We start from the raw sequence: 17317 nt of genomic DNA on the forward strand, positions 1-17317 counted from the left end.
TTCCTTCCCCACTTAATTTTGTGAAATTACTTCTAAAATAACTGGTTCATTACTCAGCAACCAGATCAAAGAACTGGCTAGCTTTAACTGTGAAATACTGGATCATACAAAGATTTAGATTCTTTTTCAGGAATCCTATTATTAAATAATTCATTGCCTAAATTCATTTAAGTGTTGTACCATATATATATGACAGGCACACAGATAGATGGAATATCTATTATATAACATGATACAACATGTGGTATCTTGCATGTATATATATTGCATATATAATACATGACATATAATATATGTATATATTATGTACATAATATATAAAACATATATAATACTTAATATGAATTAATCCTGCAAACATTAATTGAGCAGTGACTAAATAATAGACACTACAGTAGATGACACAAAAATAAAGAAAATGGAGTTCCTTGACCTCAAATACTTAACACTGCTGCAGACAGAGAAAGATGAGTATGTCACTTGTGCAATGAATAACAGCTAATCCACTTGGTGCCAGGCTTTCTTCTAAGGTCTTTGTCTAAATTAGTCCTTTTACATTCACAATAACCCTATAAGGTAGGTTCTATTATTGTGCCCACTTTGCTGGTGAGAAAACTGAGGTCCTGTGAGCAAAGCAGCTTGCTGAAGCCCGACAAGCATGGGACAGAGCTCAGATTCTGACCGAGAGCTTATACTCTGTAGCTACCCTGTCACTGAAGGGAGGCCAAGATCCCTCCAACTTCACTAGGAAACCCAGCAAGAACAGAGGAGACTCATTACATATAATTCTGTATGAATCTCCATCAGGTCCCCAAGTGACCAAACAGATGACGTCGTGCTAGAAACTCCCAAAACGTTTTCAGGTTCAGCTTCAGAAGGCACTTTGAAACCCAACCCTCCAGACTCTGGATCTTCCTCAACCTGGCGTCTGGTCTGCCAAGTGCTGGTGTCATCTGCCTCCAGAGCTGAAATTACCACCACCAATCTGTATCATCATTTACAACCACACTAAAAGAGTCTATGGAACTTAATTTCCATGGCTCTTTTCTCTCCCACCCTTCCAAGTCTCAGGAAAAGCACTCGGTACCGACGTCAAACATTGCTCATGGATTTAATCACCCACAAAGCACTGAGAATTCAGGAAGCACACAGTGATGCCCATTAAGACTCCTTCATTTCTGACTTTGGTCTCTTTCTAGAAGTTCATACTCCAGGCTAACATGAGCCACGTTGTGACACTTAGAACTAACCAAACATCTTCAGGTTCTAAGAGGGTGGGTCTCAATTTCCCTCCCACTGAAACAACAAGATTAATACAAGAGTCTCAAGCTTGCCAATAAACACAGGAGGAACTTGGTGATATAAGTAGAAGACATCATCCCCAAATCAAAAGATCTGTTGATTCAATATACTACTTTCTCTGAATATTCCATTTTGAAAAGCACTGGATTTTAAAATAATAAGAATAACAACAGATTAAGCTGTTAAAGTGAGCTTTATTTCCTTCCAAAGGGTTTATGGCACAGGGACTCTTTAAAGTTTACTCATGTCAGAGTGTTTACAGCAGGCCCCCAGCCACAATTCCTTTGCTTCTATTTGCCACTCTCCTCTCCCGAGGCCCACCCAAGCTCGTTGTTACAGTTGGGAAACAATTTGCTTTGCTAGATGGCAGCTCTTTGGACCGCCATTCATTCAGGCTGCAACTGCACCCGCCCCTACTTCAACTGATGTCAAATGCCCCTCTTCAACGTCCTTCTGCTTTGCCTCTTGGTGATGCATCCTTCTCCAAAAACCCTACCTCAGGGCCACACACCCATGCCATGAGGGGAGTAAAGCCACCAGAATAGCACACGCGATGTCTTCCTTGTGGGGGAAAGCCAGCCTGTTGCAATGATAAGCCACGTGTAGTGTCTGCATTCACATTGCTACTCCTGCCACCTCCCACCTCAAGGAAGGTGGGTCAGACCCCTCTCTGAGACACCTGATCTTCACAGTCAGTTGACTGACACACTAAAGATAGGCCACCAGATACTGAAAAACCAGTCTGATGTCAAGACTTGACTGCTTGTATCAGGAAATATATCCGGTGCTTCAGATTTCTAAGGAGTTGGCAGGAAAAGTTGATCAGCACCCCTATTTAGCTACCAGGGTCTCATGGCTTTGGCCCACTCGGGTTACAAGAAGCTCAAGAAAGGGGCCCCAAAATGATATAAAACAATAGATCATTATTTTCTCCTCGTGAGGGGGAAAGTTTTTAGACCACAACAAATGGCTGAACATCTTGAGGGTTTAGCAGCCAAACGAGCTGTCTAGCTTCTGAGCCTGAAATATAGATATTTTGACAATGTGACATTCTGAGGGATTTGCAGCATTCCGATGGTGCATGGTAGTTATCTTGAGAATGGCTCCTTTATCAAAAAAACAACAACAGAAAAAACACTTGAGAGGAAACTTTGCCGCTGCTGCTTGCACTAGCTGATCTAAATAAGAACCAGGATAAAGCAGGTGCTGTCAGAAATGTGATGCAAGGTCGAAAGCAGAGAGAAACCCAGGATGTGTCTTGAAACTCCGTCTCTGCAGCTTGCTGATTTTGGATTTGCTCGTTGACCTCTTCAAAGGGATGGACAGGGTGGGGAAGGTGAAGGTCAGTGAAGCACTGTGCTTTCTTTACCACTGGCTTCCGATCCATTTAGATTTATTTACATTCAAGCGTGCACACATTTCCCTCCTATAACTCAGAAGCAATCAACCATAAAATGGCAAGGATCTGCAGTACATTTAAATTAGCAGCAATTTATCTGCAGCAGAAAGGAAAACTGCTGAGTGGAAAAGAAGCGAAAGGAACGGGAAAAAGACACAGCTGTTTGTCTAAAAAAGCAAATCCTATCTCATTTGGAGAATTCAAGTAGCGAACTGCCAACTTGGGTGACCGCATGGCATGGTGCCACTCTGGAGACCGGGTGGTGGCCAGGGTACCAGCAGAGCGGCTCACCTTCATCGGAGAGCAGAGCAAATGTTTCTTGAACCTTCCGGAAAATGTCCACTAGGTAATATCAAAGGATAAACTCCTATGTTCTCCTAACACTAGATGCTTAGAACACAGTGGGTGCGAAGAGCTTTCCATCACAATTTAGACTTGAGCTGGGTGCAGTCCCGCTTTATTTCAGCACTGGGGCTTAAACATCCATTGTCCCGATTTAACATTTGTGGAGCACTTAATATATATTGGTTGTTACACCAACCATCCCTTGTCATTTGCTTTTTCTAGTTTATAGGTGATTCACTCAACCCGCATGGGCAATGTGATGTGTTCAAGGTCACCCAAGAATGGAGTGAGGCAGCTGAAATCTAAACTCAGAATCTCTCGGCCACCAGTCTATCTTTTACAGAGGCATCACCTGTGTACCCATAGCGGAAATGTGCCAACACATAAGCCAGGTCCTGGGGCTTTCTTCTTTGTGCTCATTCCAGAAGCTGTATTACCATCCTTCAGACACCTCTTTCCCTTCCTGGGGATGTGCTTTGTCCACATGCCATCTCTTGCCCTAAGATCTCCTTCCACCAAACATGCTCTCCTTATAGAAGCCTTGACCATTCTTGACGATCCAGGCAAAAGCCATTTCTATGAGCATTTATTTGACCAGCCTCTTAACCTCTATGACATTCTATCCCATTCATTCACATAGCCTACCTTTGTACCTTTTTAAACTTTTATTTTAAACTTGTACTTCTGTTCTATCTACTTCCCTACATGCCAGACTATAGGCCACAGGAGGGCAGAGAGAACACGCCTACCCATCTTCTGTGCCAACAATGCCTTGCATGATACCAAGGGCTGAGTGCATCTTGAGTTTCAGAATAGTGATGTCTAAATTTTGAGCTGTATTGAAGAACTTTGAGGTACTTGGTAACAGAACCAAAATGGTAGAGAGTGAATTGTACAATGCAAGGTAGGATCTACTGTTTCTCACTGGTAACTGGGTTACTCAACTTACTCCAAAGCTTCCTGCAAAAAATCACGTATTTGCTTAGAAGTATATTGAAGGTTACAGTTAGACACGTGGACACCCAGTGCATTCTTCCCGAAGCATTTTAAGCTCCTGGGGAAAAGGTGCTAGACTTAGTTTATTCTAATACTTGCGATGATCAAAACCACCGTGGGCGTTGGACAAAGAAAACTGTTGTCCATTTGTTAGCTAAAGATGAACGACTAAAAATAAATAGCTGAGGATGGTCAGTGAGGCTTTTAAAGCTCTGGTTTGACTTTATAAAATGAAGTTTACTTATGAGCCGCAAGTTAAAGCAGGAAACACAAAGTTCTTGGCAAAGCTCGAATGTGTAAGGAAAGCCAAAGCTATTGCACAATTAAAATTCAATGATTCTAAGGAGAATGTGGTCTGATCAGCAGAGCCTGATGACAAGTGTCCAAGGGCTCAACTGCTCCCATGTCAGGGACTTCACATAGGATGGGAGCAGATCCAGAAAGATTGATGATGTGGCTCCTATCTGTGGAATCACCTAAAAATGCTACAAGTAGAATAGGAAAAATGAAAAAAAAAAGATTGAGTTTGTGGTTTGAGGTGCATTAAGATTAAGGCTTTCACTACAATCACACTGAGAAACCCAAATCAATCTATTGTTCTCCTTTGGGGTGTGTCTAGCCTTCTGGCTCACTTCAATAAGTATATATTATTGCAAAATCTATAGGGTAGCTCTTTGTAACATAAAATGACATCTTCTTAAAGACATTGTTCCGCAATCCTCAGACCAGAGAGGCTTGCCAATGACTCAAACATTCAGTACACATGGGCATGGCATTATAAATCTCATCATAGAAGACCATGTGCTCACTGCTGCTAATACAGATTTGTGTCTAGATTTGTTTTTGCCAAAATCCTCTAGCCAGCCATTCTTCTGAGTCTATGATGCCCAGAGTACTAGAGCCTACCATGTCCAAATAAAATACAAATGGCCTAAAACCTATAACTTAACCAACCTCACGACATGAAACTTGCAAGAAATGCAAGCATACACAGTGAAAGTTGCTTGGCTCTGCTCAAGTGTGGCTGGAACCACGACATGTAGACCACAAATACATTTCTAGAAAAATAAATTATGCATAAAACAAGCAAGAGGAAATAAGTGCCATGGGTCAGCCAAAGTCTGCCCGATGATGATGATGATGATGATGATGGTGGTGGTGGTGGTGGTAATGGTGAAACCAAAGCGGGGGATGGAAAGAGGAGGAGCAGGAAGAGGAGAAGGACTTCAAGCAAAAGTAGTTGGCTGTCAAGGCATGTGGGAGACCTCAAGCATGTAAAGGGTGTGGCCATAGTTATTCGAGAGTGCGAAGAGAGGTCAGAGAGTCACAGAGCAGGACTGAGGGTGCAGGTCCAAGGTGAAGCTGACCCACAAAGGAGGAGAGCAAGCAATCATCAAATCTGTCCTGGAGGGGCACCTGGGTGGCTCAAGGGTTGAGCGGCTGCCTTCAGCTCATGTCATGATCCTGGGGTCCTGGGATCAAATCCTGTATTGGGCTTCCCGCAGGGAGCCTGCTTCTCCCTCTGCCTATGTCTCTGCTTCTCTCTCTCTGTCTCTCCCGAATAAACAAATAAATAATCTTTAAAAAAAAAAATCTGTCCTGGAGCACCATTTAGGCACTCCAAGTAGCACTTCAGAAACAAAGTCTGAAGACTGTTCACATTTAGGATGCTTTGCTAAGAAAGCGACAGTCAGGTGGCCTTTTATATGCAGTGTCTCTGCCTAGTGTTGCAAAGCCTGGAGGTCAGAGCCACTAATGGTTCCAATTAAGCAGAGAGAAGATCAAACAAATTATCTTCACTTGAACAGAGGTACCTTATAAATCTCATCTGTGTTTAAATGAACCAAGGGCACAAGATAATGAAACCTTAAACACCAAGTATTTCCAGAATGCAAAACAAAGAGAGGTGAGGTTGATAATCCCCAGGAAGTGACTACAATACAGGTGAGTTACCAAATCCTGCCCCAGAGCAGGAAATCCAGGCCTTTGTTCTGTCTGGTAATGGACATCTTGGAAGGTAGGCTGCCATCTGAGGAGGTGCCAAGTCCATGTTCTGATCTGAGACCAGAGCTCCTGCTTTGCAAGGAATCTGGCTTATGTGGTTACTCCCCAGCTCTGAGATGGTTGCCTCTTCTCTCCTGTGTGTTGCTGTCGCGTCACCTCCTCCTCCCTGTCCCCTGCCCGCATGCAATAACATTACTTCCCACTGCCCAAGGTCCTGCCCAGGCCAGATCTGCTCCTCCACACAGAGAGCTTCAGAGATATTTATCTGGCCTCAGTCTTGTCTCCAGAGAAGTGGAGGCACAAACTCAGAGACAAACACATATTATGGAGCAGGAAGGAGGCTTTTCACCCAAACTTTTCCCTAGTACACCATTGGCAGAACAACTTCCATCATCTCAGTTACCCTGCCAGAACAAAGAGCTCCAAGAGGAGCAATGTTGGGTTTGAAAGAAGATTCATCCTGCCATTAACCAGGGATCTTACTTGACACTTCTTTGTAAAACCAAATTTAAAGTCACATATTGGACCCTGTAAGAGCATACCTAACCAAAGATAATCCTGCCCCCTAGCAAGGGTTCTCAGGGAATATCCCAGAACTGCTCAACAGTCTGAAAGAGTATCAGTCTATTCACACCACCAAAACCAGGATTCACCATCCAAAATTGCCTCCTCGTCAGTTGGAACCCTCAGGATTTGGTGCCACAGCGGTGGCTCTGCACCTCCCTTACAAGAAGTAGCATGAAACCCACTTGGAACAGCCTCGGTAAAATGGAGAGCTTACTCTATTCTCAGTAGGAAGCTGGAGAAGTGCAGAATCAACCCGTGTCACAGTCTTAAATGCATCAGCCTGAAGCAGCCAGCAGAACCCCTGACTTGACCTAAGTTAACCCTGCATTCTAGAAGCCTCTGCCATTCCTGACATTTTTATTTACTCAAAGAGCTCATTTTGGAACAAGTCCATGCTGTTATGCCATCCAACTATCCTTACTAACACCCTCAGAACTTCTTACAGAAGCTGGACATGTGCTGACCTCAGTGGCTTTACCTGGCAACACCCCTTTCTGAAGGACGAGAGAGATTCTTTCTACCCCAAGTCTCTTCAGAATCATTTGGTTTGGGTACAATTTCTACATGGAGAAAATTCTGAGTTTTAAAGAGAGTACATTTTTACACACACCAGATTTCACAGTTTATTTTCCTTTTTAAATAAAGTATGCATGGCATATATGGCATACCAAATATAACAGCTTGGTTAAGAATTAGAGCAACCATGCCAAGAATCAACCAGAACCAAGACACTGGGACAACAGTGTATTCTGGTTGTTGGCTCTTTTTTTTTTTTTTTTTTTTTTTAATGAAAATGTAATGTATCCAAACATCTGACAGTATTTTAAGAAATGCTTTCCAAAATTTACAGGAAGTCCTTTGCTAAATCAAAGTGATTAAAAGGCAAAGGCTATTTACCTTGTAACTCTACACACATTCTTAGTTTAAAACAGAAATCATCATCTATGCAAGCACAAGAGGCATTCAAACACATGTGATGGACCAATGCACTGCCTTACAGGAAAGCAGTAAAAATTTTTCAATGTCACACAGATGAAAGGACACAGTATAATTACACATGCATAGCAGGGAAGATTGGATTATAAATTAGTTTTTTTTTTTTTCATTCTTCATAATCACAGCCATTTACCATCCACTGTTTAACTATGCAAGATCCTGGACCTTTACTTCCAGCTACCATTGGAACTAGAATTTTAATAAGTACAGTTGCCCCACATGTTTATCTTCCTTGACAATTGTGTGCTAGTGGGTTCATTTCCATGGTGAAGCCTGAAAGAAAGCTGGCTGGCTGGTTAGACAGCAAGAAGCAGCCTGAGGCCAGACAGACCTGAGTTTGGATCTTGGCCCTGCTCCTTCCTGAGCTGTGCAACTCTGGCCAAGTCAGGGGGACTTCTCTGCATCTCAGTTACCCAACACTAGGATACACACAAAATAAATCTAACATAATGAGATGACTGGATTATGAGTACCTAATACTGTCTGTGCCACGTACAAATTCAATTTGGGGTTGTTCCTCAAATTATGACTCAACATTTAGACAAAGTATCATGTTGTAGAATCTCCAAACCATGCTACTGGAATAAAAAACTACAGTTGGAATGATCCTTCTCATTAAAGATAGTTCTAGGTTCTATCAAATATATAATATTTACCAAAAATATGTTCAAGATGATAGAGTGCTAAGCCAAAATGTTCTAGATTTGAATATGGTATGTTTCCCCTTTAAAAGCCCAATTGAAATCATACTCTATTGATTGCAAGTTATGCCCCAATCTGTGGTGCTGAGATTTGTTTTTGTTCGTTTCTTTTTGGTTTGGGTTTTTTACTCTGCTATGGCAGAACCTGGGACAAAGAACATTAAAGCTAAGTGCCAACCAGAAATGAAGAGACATCGTTTTTAAAAATATTATCAAATAACGCAAGCCAGAGATATAGGACAATTTACAAAACTCTGGTTTCCATATACCTTTCCAAGTATATGTAAGTCATATTTCACATGCTTCTTTTGGGAAGGGGGCTATCATTTGCTCATTGTGAAGTAAAAGGAGCTTAGTGCTTCCATTTTATAGATGAAAACATTTATAAATGTAGAAGGGGGTTAAGTGATCATATTTTCTTTGACTTAGGTACATGTTTCATTCATTCATCAATCACACAGTAAAAAACCAACTGCCATCACGAAGACAGAACACCACATGTCTTTTGAAAATTATCTCCTATAATTCAGCTAGCACCCTAGACAAAAAAATGCTGCTGTTCCCTTTGCAAAGCAAGGACTTCTGTTAACCACCAAGAAATAAATGCTTCAAAAACCAAAGGGACTTTAAAATAGATGAACCCTTGCTACCCCAACTACTGGGATGTTGCTGAAATGCTCTCTCCCTACTCACTGGAATAATCCTGCCTTTGTGCTTTCCAGATTTCCATTCATGGGCCTGAGCAGTGAGCTCCAACCTTGCACGCAGCTCAGCAGCCACCGCAGATCATTGCCTTCAACTATATTTTCAATGATAGGCCTAAATATGCTCTTTGTAATGAGCTATGAAGTAAAACCTCACAGAAGAAATTTTGCTCAAAAAGTCCATCTTCATGGGGCACCTGGGTGGCTCAGTGGTTGAGCATCTGCCTTTGGCAGGGGTCATGATCCTGGGATCCTGGGATCCAGTCCCACATCAGGCTCCCCATGGGGAGCTTGTTTCTCCCTCTGCCTATGTCTTTGCCTCTCTCTGTGTCTCTCATGAATAAATAAATAAAATCTTAAAAAACAAAATCCATCTTCACATGCCTAGAATAGTGGGGTCCTCTCCATTAGACCCCTGGGGATGCTGGACCATAGCTTTCAGAGACACAGGAGGCCATGTAACAGATCACTCCTTTCCCGGCAGGCAAGATGTTTTCCAGCCAAAATGGCGGCCATGGCTGGTGATACCACTCTGAGTCTAAGGCTGACCAGGGCCCAGAGATTTCACAGCCACAGTAGAAAATGTCTAAGAACCATTCTATAGCTTCAGTTTCAATTTGAGAACCACAAAGAAATTTTTTACCTCCATCACGGCTATAGGAATCTGCAGTTCCATAACTGGGGAATACACATAAATGATAAGTATGAAACCACATCCTGATTGTCCTAGATACCTGGAGGAGCTGCCTGGAGGGCAGGAAGGAGCCTCTCGGTCAGTACGTTCTTCTAGACTCAGAGTTGCTTCAGAGACATAGTTTCTTCCTATCTATCGTCTTCTGGCAACAGCTAAATGAACCAAACCCTAACTAAATTTAACTGCCTAATTGCACCTAAATTACAGTCACAAAGCCCCTTCAGAAGATTCAGTCAATTTCTTAAGGGAGAAAGTAAATGTTTTACTATATAATTATAAACTTAATTAACATAAAATAAATTAATTAGGGACTTGTGCTGGTAATGAATACCATGGTTTAGCCGTTTATTGCTATATTTTCCAGGGGAAGATAAACCTTGAGAAGAGGGCTAACTTCTACCTCAAACCTAATTCCACCTCACCTCTCCCACCCCATTGAACTGCTAGACTTATGGTTTCTCCTCAGTGGCATGGCATCTAAAATCCTACAGAATTCCAACAGAGATGGTTTCTGTGCTAATCTCTAGGAAAAAAAAAAAATCCCATCCCAAAGCATCACAGCTACAATAGTTCCTAGCTGGCAGTTCACTAAAATAACAGATGATTTTCCAAAGCAATGGTTTTCTGTCCCAGAGTATAATGACAAAACTCACCTAGAGCCGAAACAACCATCTGCCACAGATTGCTCCACATGGTTTGTTTGCTTGTTTGTTTTTTAATTCTGAGAAAGAATTCAAAATTGGTACTGGCAGAGAAAGATGATTTCACAAGAATGACCCAGTTTCCAACCTGTATTTTCTCAACTGTTGTCCTACATTTTTTAAAATCTGACTTAGGAGAAGAAGCTGAGAAAAAGGAGGCTAGGGGGATGATCTCAATGGCATAGAGTAGGTCTTGGGTAAATAGAAGAAGTCTTGTATTAATTTTCAAAAGCTTCCTTAATTCCTAGCAACCACAATGTGTCTCACTCAGACTTGTTTTCCCCTACACTGCAGTGTAGCTGGAGACCAGCTGTACCCACTGGGAGGTAGAAAGAAGAGCGGTCGAGAGTGTGGGCTCTGATGCTAAAATGTGCCATGACTGTGTGATGTCAGGCGAGCCACCTCAGTGTCCTCATCTGTGAAATGGAGCTAAGGACAGTACTTAATTCAGGATTTCTGTGCAGAGTAAATAAGATTTAATACATATCAAGCATTTAGAAGCATGTCTGACACATAACATGTGTTCAATAAATATTTGCTATCTCCATTCTCTGCAGATGCTAGCCCTCACCTTTTGTCCCTTTGAAATAGATAATCTTTTATGTTTAAAAAGAGTTGTAAATGTTTAGTGTATAGGTCTAATTTGTCGGACACATGCACCAAATGGAAAAGAACTCAGGGTCGAGACTGGGAATATGGAGAATCTTCTTGTTCTGATAAGATAGGATCTCTCTCTCTCATCACTGAATTCAACAACTTTGATGAAGAAAAAAAGCTCTACGACCCTAACGTTGGACCACACACCCAGCCAGTCTTACCCTCTCACTGAGAAACAAGGATAACAAGTTTCCAAAGAGCTTGAGTAGCTTGCTCAATGGCTAGCAAAGGGCAAACTTGAGACCCTCGTTGGTGCACTGGATACAGACTCTGAGCTGGAACCCAACATCAATATGGCAAGAGACTCTCTCAAGACAGGCAGAAGCCAAAGACAGAAATGGAACCAGTTGTTCTGATATAATAATAAACATCCTGATGCCTCTGGTCTGGGAGTTCTGAATTCACATCTGCTAAGTTACCCACATATTTTACTTTATTTCATTTTTACCTGAAATTTTATTTCCACATGGTTGGGGGAGGTGGAACCCAGTCCCTGTGTTCGGCTATCATGGAATCGCCCATGACTGATTCTGCAGGGACTGGCAAACATTTTCTGTGAAGGGCTGAACAGTAAATATTTTCAACTTTGCAGACCATACGGTCTCTGTCACAACTACTCACTACGCCACTGTAACATGAAAGCAGCCATACAGTATGTAAAAAAATGAGCTGGCTGTGTTCCAATAAAACTTTATTTATAAAAACAGAAAGCAAGTCACACAAGGGCTGTAGTTTGATGACCTCCAATTAATGGAACTACCTGCTTGATGTTTCTATCTTATCTCCTCTACTTTTTCCCACCTTAAGTTACCTCCTTAAAATGTTTCAGTATTCTTACGAAGATATGATCAACATGCAATAGACTGATTTATTGTATACTAGAAAGAAAAACCAGCATGAATTTATGAAAACTCTAAATTATGAAATATGTTTAAAGAAATACACTTTTATTACTTTCATATACATATAGGAGTCGAAATTAAGCCAATAAAACATTTCCAGCATGTGTTGGCAAGTAGGGGGTAATTCAGCCTTACCCAAAAGAAAAGAAATTATATAATTCATCAACTGTTTTCATGAGATTTCTTGAGGACTTTGAAAGTTTGTTCCCTAAGATGATGGGATATGATTCCTACTGCCCCCATGTTGTTTCCACTATTAACTGATTTGAGAATTCCTTTGTTCAGAGAAGATGCCCAGATACTCCACCAAACCAATTCCTCAGCAAATTAATTATTTGAACCAGCAAGGGTTTTTAACTTCAAGAAAAGCTGGATAAATTGTAATCCCATGACATCATAGATCCATACCACCTATGAAACACCTAACTTACTGCTTTCTCTCTAAGGGCTTCTATCTGGCCATTAGTACACTGTGGGTTGCATATTCAAAATCCATTCACAAACCCCTTTTCCCTTGTTTTCCACTACCTTGAGGGAGAAGAGCCAGTATACATGGTTTCCCAGTATCCCTTGAAGGGTGTGTATAATTCTTTGCCACTGAGATATAGCTAAAAGTCCAGGGTGGGTGAGGTCCTTTCTTCTTAAATTAAAAAGCAAAGTCTCATTGGAAGAAAACATCACTAATCTTCTTCCTTCTATCTACTTGGAGCATAGATGTGATATCTGGAAGACACGTAGCCATCTTGGGACCACAGCGTCATGGACATGAGGAAGAAGCCTGCCTGCTAAGGTGAGCAGAAGGGAAAGGTAGAAAGAGCCTGAGTGTCCCTGCCAGCCTCATTAAGTCGCCATAAGCCTGGGACCCAGAACTCTTGCTGTGATTTTTTTGTTTCTTTTTGTTAATTGTTGTAGCCAATGCAATTCTAAGTGACACAATTCAAGGCAGTTTTGGGATTATTTCTGTTATTCTGGGGAGCAGGAGAGAGGGAGAGAGGAAGGAGAGGGAGAGGTCGAGGGCTAGAGTGGCTCTAAACTACCATCAAAGCAAAGGAATCTGCTTTCAAATGACATTGTGACATCTGTGTGGCACCTGGAACTCTGCCATGGCTCATGTTACAATCATGGGACTGGGTGGGGAGCCAGCACAGAAATGCACTAAAGACAGCCCTAGCTCCATGCCTTTGAGAAACTCACAGAAGTGACCCCAAGAGAGGGAAGGTGCACTCAGTTGCATGAGTGAGGAGCTAAAGAAACTCTAGGGATCCAAGAGAAGAGAATCAAGCAGAGAAAAGATGCAGTGTGAGTATATAGCTCAGGAGATCAGACACGAGGAGGAGGAGCTACCTTACTGTGGAACAAACTTACTGTGGAGCCCCAGGGTTAGGGAGAACCAAGAGAACCCCTTGACATCTGAGGACTTGAGAGTTGGGGTGGGGGGGCGGTTGTGGCTGCTCTGCCAATACCTCTAGCAGCCGCTGCACCACATATGTCCCCTCTTCTCAGGGAGCTGTGGGACAGCATCTGGCTTGACCAGTACCCTCACACACGATGGCCTCACTAGACCCTCTGGGTTTCCCAAGAGCCCACAGTGCCGAGCAAGAACGCCTACAAGGGCCCCTGTACCCAAGAGGAGCACAGAAGTGGTGGAGACTGTCACTGGGCATGAAGATAAGGTGCTGAAACAAGGGGACACAGACGACCTGTGTGGATCTGATGCTGGGGACCACAGCAGTGGAGACACACAATTGGGGGCCAACGCCTAAGACCAAAGGCCAGATAGATGCCAGCGGAAGTTTGCTAAGAGGCAGGCCCCGCCATCCCACAGATCCCCGGGGGGAGGGCACTGCCTACATTTGCAGAGTTTACCTGAAATGACAACACTGAGAAGAAAGGAAAGACCGTACATGTAAGACTAGGGAGGGTTTTAATATTTTCCCCAAATTTCACGAGACTGTGCTCCTATCTACCCATATTCCCTTATTGACACTGTGTCTTGTCCTCAAACACAGTGAGATGGAAACATGCCCATTAAAGGGGAGAAGCCCGTTTTTCAAATCTGGACACGGAGAAGAGGAATCCAGCCCAAGTAACACTCGATTTGACCTCTGTCCTGGACCTCCAGAGTCCCTTTATAGCCAGGAAGTCCCTCCTTGGAGGAAACAGGCCGCTGCCATAATCACAATGTGTGAAAAAGGGAAGATGGCAGAGTAACTCACACCTTCTCCTGCCCGATTGTGTAAGGCACTCTGTATACATTAGCAAATCTAATGTGTCTTCTCCACTTATCAAAGATGAGAAAACTGGGATGATAAGTAACTTGCCTAATCTCCAACAGCCAATAAAACACAGCTATATACAGCCTGAAAGAGTACTGCATTGTTTTGTTGTTTTTGTTGGTTTTTTAAATTTATTTTTGCTGCAGTTTTATAAAGATTTTATTTACTTATTCATGAAAGACACACAGAGAGAAGCAGAGACATACTTGGAGAAGCAGGCTCCTCCACATGAGGGAGCCTGATGTGGAACTTGATCCTAGGACCCCAGGATCACACCCTGAGCCAAAGGCAGATGCTCAACAACTGAGCCACCCAGGTGCCCCTCCCTCCTTATTTTAATGCTGTATAATTTTGATTGCCAATCTGAACTGCTTTTGACCTGTTTACTCTCTTCTGGAGAGGCAATGAAAGAGCTGTCAGTGGCCTTCACCCCATCCCACAAACAAAGGTATCAGTGACAGTGGTCTTCTTGTAATTTGGTATTTTCACAGATACCGTATCCTCTCTAAACATGTGGCTTATCTACTGCCAAATGCCATGGACAAAGGCTAAAGCCTTCCTACACATAGACATTGTCAGCCTCCTGACACATACATGCATCAACACCTAAGACCCCAAGCCTCCCTGCTGAATCTGCATCACTGGGCACAAAAAGAAGGTGGCACACACTTGTGTGACATCAACTGGATTGTCTGGTACTTCCTCACGTTCCATAGCAGGGGCCAGCAGTCTTTTGGTAAAAGACCAGGTAGTAAAGATTCCCAATTCCCACTCTACATGGTCTCCCTCTAAAGCAACCACTCTCGACTCTGCTGATTTGTTGGGACAGCAGCCATGGACAATGGCAAGCAAATGGATATGGCTGTATCCCAATAAAACTTTATTAACTTTATTAACAAAACCAGATTTGGCCCACAGGTTGGCTGACCCCTATTCTATAGTCATTGCTGTGAGGGCTAGGTGTTCTTCCCTCCCTCTGAAACAGCACAAAATAGAAATTCCTTCTCATTAAAATATCTCAAAATATAATATAAGCTTACCTATGCTGTGCATCAAATGCCTTGTGGGGAAAAATACAAACCCCTATTTCATAAAATTATCATCTGTGTTTGTGACTAGGGAGTCCAATGCCGAGGACAGGCAGATGTGCCTGAGGCAGCACAGAATTTGTGGGACACAGCTGGGAGAAGGCTTCTGATGGCCACATTTACCATTCCAACTTCACCATAGGAGAAATGCTGCCTCTCAATTAGTTACGCAGAAATAGTAGTATTTTCACTATGACTCATGCTCTGCAATTTAGGTCATGCCTACGGCAATCAATAAAATCCTCTGCTTAGATTCTCCATGGCTAATTTGATGCCCCCTTTGCCCCTAAACTGGAGAATTTTTTTTTTTTTAGTTGTTTTCAATTAAGCCAATTTGTCGCAGACACCTCTGCTCTCCATCGGGTATTTTTGCCCAATTTCTCCTTTGTTTTGAAAACAGCAAAGTGGGCAACATGCATGTGCAAGTGTTAGGCTCAAACCACTACAGTTGGTGCAAGGAATAATTGTCAATAGAAAAGAGACCTCTCAGCAATCTCACACACACACACACACACACACACACACACACACACACACACACACACGCAGGCATGCACACACCTCAGCTGTCTGCCTCCACCGTCTCACCATGTACATTCTGTTCACACCCTCCAGGGACTGAAATGTCAGACACTGATGGTGGTATGATCACCGTGACAGCAGCTCCACACTATTAAGTGTCCATGACATGTGGCCACCATGGGAAGCATCCTCATGATATCTCTGCTCTCCTGGCTTACAGACGAGGAAATGGAAGCTCAGGGGAGTTATATGCTGTCTATTAACATGGAGGTCAAAGTTAGCTCAGAGTTTAAATCTCCATCTTACTAACTTGTGACCTTGAGTAACTTTCTTAACCCTGGGTAAGCCTAGACCCATTTCTCATTTGTAAATGGTGACAATTAGGCCTTCCCTAAAGTTGTGTTGAAAGAATCAAATGAGATAACATCTATAAAACTCGAATTTGATGCCTTAGCATGTGAATCAGTGCAAACCACAGGCAAATGCCCGTATTTAACCACTGTCTTAGCCTAGACAAATCGTCATTTCACATGGCTCAAACTACTAATTGCTCAGCAAATAGTATCATTAGTAGTACTGTCATCATTGTCCACAGACAGTAGTAAGTGGCAAGGAGGGGATTTTAATCTGAATCTAACTGAATGAGAAAGCTAATGTTTTTTCTACTGACTTAATGATGTTCAAAGAAATCCAATGATATTTTTTACTGAGCATTCCCATAATTGACTGAAACTGGCATCAGGGAGCTAGGAAATGACAAGAACAACACTGGTATTTTTTTTTTCTTATTTTACTAGCAGCATTTTATGAACAGGACAAAATCTGTCTCATCCTCAGCACAGTGTATCCAAAACTTGTTTGAAGTGTATTAACCAAATGTCAGCTGAATAAAAATGTGAACTGTCTCTCTTCTTTAATGTATGAAGGGTCATGATCTACTGAAAATTGAGACCTGCCTCATTAAACAGTTATAATTAACTCTGCTCATGATATTCCACCATGGAATTGCTGCTGTGGTTCATACTTAAAACGAGGAGGATAATTCGGCAGTATTCGATGAAAGAACAATCAGATTTTCTCTTTCGAATTCCAGGATGGGAACTGAGAGTAAAAATAACTTCTCTCTTCCCAGGCTGGGGAATCACAGGGTAAAGAGACTTCCCTTCAAATGCCTGTCTGCTCATTGACAAGCCTAAAAGAAAGAAATTCCCATCTGAACCTAAACCAGTTCCTGTTGTTTTACCATGTTCCCAATGGCTACATATGTTGAAAGAGTCTAGACATTTTTCAAGCTTGAGTTGCATTTTAGACAACGTCTTTCAAACTCAGATGTAATTCAAAAAAAAAAAAACTTTCTCTCTAAAATATGAGATATTAATCTCCAGGGTATTGCCTCATAGTATTGTAAAATTCAATCAGGAAAAGGAGCTTCTCCACTTGCTTTTACCAAATAAATAACAAAA

General features: G+C 42.2%; 1 protein-coding gene across 14 annotated transcripts in view; it reads right to left on the reverse strand.

Annotated features, from left to right (window-relative positions):
* The window catches only part of NTRK2 (neurotrophic receptor tyrosine kinase 2), a 329075-nt gene that overhangs the window by 199543 nt on the left and 112215 nt on the right, over positions 1–17317 (reverse strand). The gene's annotated exons all lie outside the window — the stretch shown is intronic.

The sequence above is a fragment of the Canis lupus genome, chromosome 1 (assembly GCF_003254725.2).
Source record: "Canis lupus dingo isolate Sandy chromosome 1, ASM325472v2, whole genome shotgun sequence".
Taxonomy (NCBI): domain Eukaryota; kingdom Metazoa; phylum Chordata; class Mammalia; order Carnivora; family Canidae; genus Canis; species Canis lupus.